Genomic DNA, 6,585 nt, shown 5'->3' with positions numbered 1-6,585 from the left:
GAAACGCAAACTTGAATTTAACAAACTTTAATTTCACAAACTTTAATTTCACAAACAAATTGCAGAGCCTCAGCCCACCAGAGATCTTTGCTAGGATGACACTGAGGTGCCCATTCTCAGTGCACAGAGATGTGAAAGCTGTTTGCATTAATAACTACAGACATTGGACACAATTATTGTAAACACAATAAACGTTCCTTAATTATTGCCCAAAACCAATGTTTGCTGCTATGTGGTGGATTAGAAGAACAGGAATGGAGAGAATTATGAAGAAAAGTGAATAAAAAACAGTTCAGCAGTTTAAAAATGGCTTTCTGCTTCCATTTAGATCATCTCCAAATTCCAGCATAGTCCAACCTACCTGTTACCAGTGCTATCAAAAATATGTTAATTGCCTTTAAGCTTTGCTGGCTTTTAAAATTATGACAAGAATAGTGAGTGTTTGAGGTATCTTTTTGTTCTTTGTTGTTTTTTGCAAACATCTCCTCAATATATTTGCTATTTTGCTACTTTAATCTTTATTACTGACAAAGGACCTGGAGGTTTAAATCTGAGGATCACCCAGCTTCTGACATTGTAAGATTTAAGGATGACAATTTGGAGATCAAGGGAACTTTACTGCTGGCAGTGGAGGGAGGCAATTTTGGGATTTAGGCAGCTAAAGCAGCAGTCAGACCACGAGATTTGTTTCCTTGATTTTTAACACTGTGTTTGAGGAAAAACCCCATGAGTGCAGACCTCTCTGGGGTTTAGCTCATAGAGGTGCATAGGGCATGCTCATACATTGTAATTTTGTGTCTTTCTCATGTTCCTGGCAGGGTGTATTCCAAACACAGATGAAAATCCCCTTTTTCATCCCTTACTACATATAGAATAACACCAAGTACAGGACAGTGTGGCCTTGACTCTGGTTTTTTTGGGGTTTTTTTTTCTGTACAGTTCAATAAAGAGAATTTTGCCATCCCCAATGAGGAATTTTCTCATCTCCTTTCTCACATGGGCACAATACTGCCGGCTGCTTTTCAGACACAACAATCTCATTTCTTCACTTTTTAAGATGCCTAAATCTCTATGCTTTTAAATTTAATAATGAGTTTGGTTGAGTTTGCTTAAGCTTAGCTTTCCAGCTCAGTTCAACTTTTGTTATGCACATTTAGGCTCCACTGTCTGCCTGCGTCAGACACCAAACACCAATTTCCCTTCCCTTTGTCACCAAAGTTATCTACACTGCAGATTTTTTATTCAAGCCACAACACTTAATGCATTAATCACTTTTGTTTTCTGTTTTAACAACGAGAATAAAGGGAATGATAAATAAGTGTACGGGTGAGATGATTCAGTAGTGATCCTGCACCTGAAAACGACACAGTCTGGTCTCCTGAGAGATTCCTGCATTTGTTTCCACTGCATTTAGCATCAACTTGATAAATATTATGACTATCTCAAGCTCAATCAAGCTCCTGCATTAACATGAAGGATAATTCACCACCTATACAAGTGCACAGTGAGGGGAAAAAGAGCTCGGTTTGGGAACAGGGAGGGAGCCTGGTGTGGTTAACTGCTCTTTACAGATGCTATTTAGGATTCAGTCTGCTGATATCAAGGGAAAAAATCTAGGAAACTATCTTATCAGAGCAACCTATTAATTAAAGTGCAGTATAAAGAGAGCAATTAATTATTAGCTGTATAATTGCTCACAATAACCACTGACAGGAAGAGAGTGCTGCCTCACTTAGATATACTGGGTGTAATCAGCAAAATAAAACATAAAGGTCTTTTGCATTCCTTTCTAGAGCCACATCAAGTCTAAAACACTTCTGGTAGCCATTCATAACATAAAAGGAGGAAAAGTGAATAAAGGAAGAGCCTGGGATTAACTTGTTGGCAGACAGATTGCTGGTATCCATGATCCAGCATTGATCCTTTCTCTTGGCTCTCCTTCCCCATGGCCACAGGATGTTTGGGAGCTCAGATTTGTTTCACATTCTGTCTGCTCCACTCCTTAATACCCAGCAAATATTTGCCAGACCGAGGCTGTTAAATGCTTTCTTTACCCATGTCAGGGTGTTTGACTGCCCCTTGTTTGCTTCTCTCTCTCCTTCACTGCTGTCTTCAATCACGACTCACTCTCCTAATTCCCTTTTTATTTCCTTATTCCTCACTCTAATTTTTCTAGTTTATTATGTCCTATTCTCCTCTGACTTTCTAGGCTGTTCAGAGCACTACTTTTATTGTCTCCAACTTCATCTCCAGCAATTTCAATCTCTATTACTGAATTTCTTGGATAAACAGAGTAGCATATTAAAGGAACTCAATTGAAGTACGTTTTATGAAGAAAGTATCTCCAGTTTTTGAAGATTTTATAGTGAAAAATTAAGTTAAAAAATGTTACTTAAAAGAAGGGGAATAAAATAAAACAAAGTATTTCTTACCAGATGGACAATGAAAGGAACCAATGCATCACTGAGGTACCAAACTCCTGCTTTGAGACCAAATGGCACAAGTTCCATTTGAAGTACCAGATCCCATGGAAATGGACATATTGCCTTTATCTGCAGTGCCAGCCAGGTGGGGTTTGGTGTTTTGTTCCTGCTCTTGGCAATGCAGCTGCAGCAAGCCCCCCCTGGTTTTGTGGAACCAGGCACCCACAGCTCTCCCCAAGGAAATTTCACAGTGCTGACACTGTTCCCAGCTAAATTCCTCTATGTCCACACTTTTCCAGCCAGCCTGGGCAGTTGTTTTCAGCTGGTTTCAAAAACACCAGAGCACATCTCAGGGCCTGGGACTATGTCAGGTAAAAACTGAATCATCACAGAAACATCCCTGCACTTTTCTTTGCTTAAATAGTGAGACAATATATTTCCTGCAAAATGCTTTTCTATAATAGGATTAATCACATTGTAGAGGGTGGAGATGCAGATATTATCAGTGCCCTGTGACACTTCTGGGATCTTAAGAAACTGTCCCCATTTATTTCCTTCTTCACAGAAGTGAATTCAGTGTGTTAATTGGGAATGGGAAAGAAATTACTTTCATTCACAAACTCCAAATAGACTGGCTGTCTTATTTTGTTAGAAAGACTGGATAAAGACCTAAACAAATAAACTGATCTACCTGGGCACACAATTATTCATTGTCACTCCTTTTACTGTGCCCCTTTGTGTTCATTCTGGCTGTGAGAAAAACCAGCCCCACTCTTCCCATCTCACTGCACACGAGATCTTTTCAAAGGCGCTCCTCAGCCACTCTTGATAAAAGTCTAGATTATTTTATTTAGGCTTATATTAAAACTACACAAAAATACTGATTTGCTTAAAATTAGTCATCTCCAAGGCAGCTGAGGAAATATTACTCAGTCATACGTGCAAGGTGAATAATTCTATAGCTGATCTTTTACAGTTGAGGTTTTTCACCACCAAAAAAACCCCAAAAGGCAAAGATATCAAGACAGAATTGTATTTTATTTTAAAGAACATTGTGGTGGTCCGGACTATTCTTGACACCTTAGTAAGCAAAGCCAGACTTTTCAGCAGCATCAGGCACCACACACCTACAGACTTCTACAATTCCTATAATTTAATGTCCTGGGGAAATGGGCAGAGTCAGTATGTTCAGAAAGTTTTCTCTTCTTTTTATTAATAGAACTTACCTGATTGTTATATTGAACAGAAAATGTAAACTTTTAGAAAAAGACTTCTGAAGTCTTTTGAAAAAATCGGTTTTGGCTTTGCAGGTTTTACAGATGTAAAATGAAGCTGACATGAACTGCCCAAGTAAGCAGCAGAGTGACTGACAATAAACCTCTCAAAAATAATTTCACTCACTAAATGAGATTTTTTGGAACACTTCTGAACTGTAAATAATATAAAGGTTGGTGCTCAAAGATTAGAGTAAGTTAGAAGATAATTTATTTTCTGTGTGTTTTGCAAAATACAGAAATCCAATTTCCAACTACTTTTTCCATTACCTGAAATAAGTATTGGGGTCTGATCACACATTTAATAAGAATATGCATAACTTTCTGGAAATTTCATCAGGAGAAAGGAGGATATGGACAGTACAGACAAACAATCCAAAGAAATGAAGCACATTGGCTTTGAGAAAAAATGTTCTCCACATTATGATAAAAACCCTTTTGGAGTGCTAAGGGAAAATCATCTTCTGCAGTTTCTTGGACATTTTCCTCTGCTCTGAATTGACAGATTTACTTGGCATTTTGGTAAAATTTATTTCAGCAGCACTGTTCACTTACCTAAGTGTTTTAAAACGTGTATTTGATTAATAAGCTCAGTTACCGAAACACAGACTTTCAAGAAATCCAAAAGATTATTTCCCAGAAGTTGGTGTTGGTTGTTAAGAAAACCACTGACATGTTTAGTGAGGACACACACTTACCACGTCCTGCACAACATTGCAGAAGTGGGAAAATCCACTGGAGGCTGTGCCAGAATTCTGCTTTAGGTGAGGCCAGAGCTCCCCACCAGAGGGGACAAACCTGACTCCAGAATTTGGTTTCCATAATTCGGTTTCCATTTTTGTGCTCCTTCACAGGCTACATTCCCTTTGGATGGCACTGCCAGGCCTTGCCGTGACCCAGATTATTGGGTTTTAAAAGAAAACACAAAATCCCTGATGCAGTTTAGAGCAAAATCCTGCAGGAATGGCTGCAGCCCAAAGGAGCAAATGTCAGAGCACAGACACAGCCAGAATGCCAGGGCAGGACAGGGGACTCTCAAACCACTGCAGGGGTTTGTCTTGGGGTGTGCTGAGCTCCAAATCTCATTAATAACTGACAAAAAACATACATAAAAATATAGATACATACATATATGCATTTATACATTTAGATATATAAAAATATATATAGTTTACATATAATATATATTTATAAATACATGTATAATTGTATGTTAATATATAACATAATAATATATTATTAAGAATATATTTATATTTATAAATATATATTTATAATATTTATAAATATATATTTCTATATTTTTATATAAAGATATCTTTAATTTCATTCATATATTTATATATCTGAAAATATTTTTGCTCTCGTTTCCACTTAATTGAATTTCCAAATACTTTGCATTGTAAAGCTGAATCAATTTTAAATCCTAATAAAATGGAAAGATTTCCCCAAACCCAGTGAGCAGAAAGTCTCTTTGCTCTTAAAACGAGTGACAAAAGTTGCAATGACACACAGGGAAACAGCTCAGCACTCAGAGCATTTGCTTTGGCTGATTTATTCCACTCTGCCTCAGTTAAGATTGCCATTTGTTAATACAGCACACAATTTGATTTAAAAGTGAGACCAATTCAGAGATCTCATGTCTTGCTATCCGTGTGCATTTTCTTCACACAGTGACTGAACATCTCAGAACTCCTTGGAAATGCACACCACAGTGCAATATAATATTTAGTCAGTTTATTACCATTGCTAAATGCACTGTTACAGAATAAATCTCTAGAAGCATGTCAGGACCTACCTAAGCTTTGTGACGGATTGAACGTTAATGCTTGCACTGGCCCAGGAAAAATCTCATTTCCCAATATTATGACAGCTATACAATGTGTAAATGCTGAAGTCACTGATTACATTCAAGTCAAATATTTATTTACCAACTGACAAAGTGTTAGTCCTGGCAAGATAACAAAACCTGATGCTAATTAAGGGAACAATTTTTTCTGACGGCATCCAACACTAATGCAATATGTTTAGAACAAAATAAACCCCAAAACAAAATACACAGGCATTTCAAAGATATTTTTTTCCCCCTGAATATGGAATAATTCTATTTCATGCACTTAAAATTTCATGGCACTTTTAAGAACATTCTCCCCCTTACATACATCTGATTTTCTTTACCTCTGTTACAAAAAGTGGTGGCAACAAGGTTCAATGATTGTAATAGTAGAAATATCCAAGGAAGAGATATTATTGCATTCTATTACTACTTCAGCCACAGGAAAACATCACTCACCTCCCCTGAAGATGTGAGGATTCTGGCATGGTACAAACAGGAAAATCCAAACCAGGCCAGAAAGTTTCTGCAAAAGCAACACTTTAGGATGAAATATTGGGAGTTCTGCAGGGAGGGACGCTGAAGACCAGAATTTGTCATCATGAGAAACTGAAAGACAAGACATATAAATATATTTACATATATATGTATAAAGACTGTGAACTCAATACTGGGTCCAACTCATAAGCACAATAGTGTTTTTCCTCTTCTTCCTTCTATTTCCCTCCTTTTAAAATAATAATTTATGATTTTTCTTACTTTTTTTTTTTCTTTTTTGATTCTTCACATAGGATTTTGAAACATACAGTCTTTCTCAAATGTTACCCAAAAAATCCAGAAAATCAAGAAAAAATTATATAGGGAAAATCAGCTTTTTTACATTGATAACAATCTTGGAAATGGAATTCAAGTTCCTGGTAAATCTGACTTTCTGAATTGAAATTGTTCTTGAAATTTCTTTTCAACAGGCACTAAAGATTTTCTTTTTTTCCTTTAAAGTTGAGTTTCACGTGTGATAAAGAGGCAGGTAGAGAAAGCATTGAGAAACATTCTC

The sequence above is a fragment of the Melospiza georgiana genome, chromosome 12 (assembly GCF_028018845.1).
Source record: "Melospiza georgiana isolate bMelGeo1 chromosome 12, bMelGeo1.pri, whole genome shotgun sequence".
Lineage (NCBI taxonomy): Eukaryota > Metazoa > Chordata > Aves > Passeriformes > Passerellidae > Melospiza > Melospiza georgiana.
This window is presented reverse-complemented; position numbering follows the sequence as displayed.